Consider the following 253-nt stretch of genomic DNA (forward strand, 5'->3'; position numbering starts at 1 on the left):
CGCTGACTTTTCATATTTTCTCGTCTCACTTCTTTTACTTCTAAATTTGTTTTATTCATCTGCCTCTTCTCTTTCATCTCTATCTTTTTTATTTTCTTCTTAGTCTTCCTTCCAGATTTTTCATTCTTATTTCTTCTTCTTCTTTTAATTCTCCTTTATCCTTAACTTGTAGATAAAGTTTGTTTTCTCCCCATTATCTAATTGCTTGTTCACTCGTTTTTTTATTACCAACTTCAATTACGTTTGCTAAGCT

The 253-nt window shown here is 30.0% G+C and overlaps 1 protein-coding gene across 1 annotated transcript in view; it reads left to right on the forward strand.

Moving 5' to 3' along the window:
• The window catches only part of LOC119586587 (trypsin-like), a gene marked incomplete at its 5' end in the record, with an annotated part of 27,065 nt that overhangs the window by 3,886 nt on the left and 22,926 nt on the right, over nucleotides 1-253 (forward strand). The gene's annotated exons all lie outside the window — the stretch shown is intronic.

Source organism: Penaeus monodon, chromosome 21 (genome assembly GCF_015228065.2).
Source record: "Penaeus monodon isolate SGIC_2016 chromosome 21, NSTDA_Pmon_1, whole genome shotgun sequence".
In the NCBI taxonomy this organism is placed as follows: Eukaryota; Metazoa; Arthropoda; class Malacostraca; order Decapoda; family Penaeidae; genus Penaeus; species Penaeus monodon.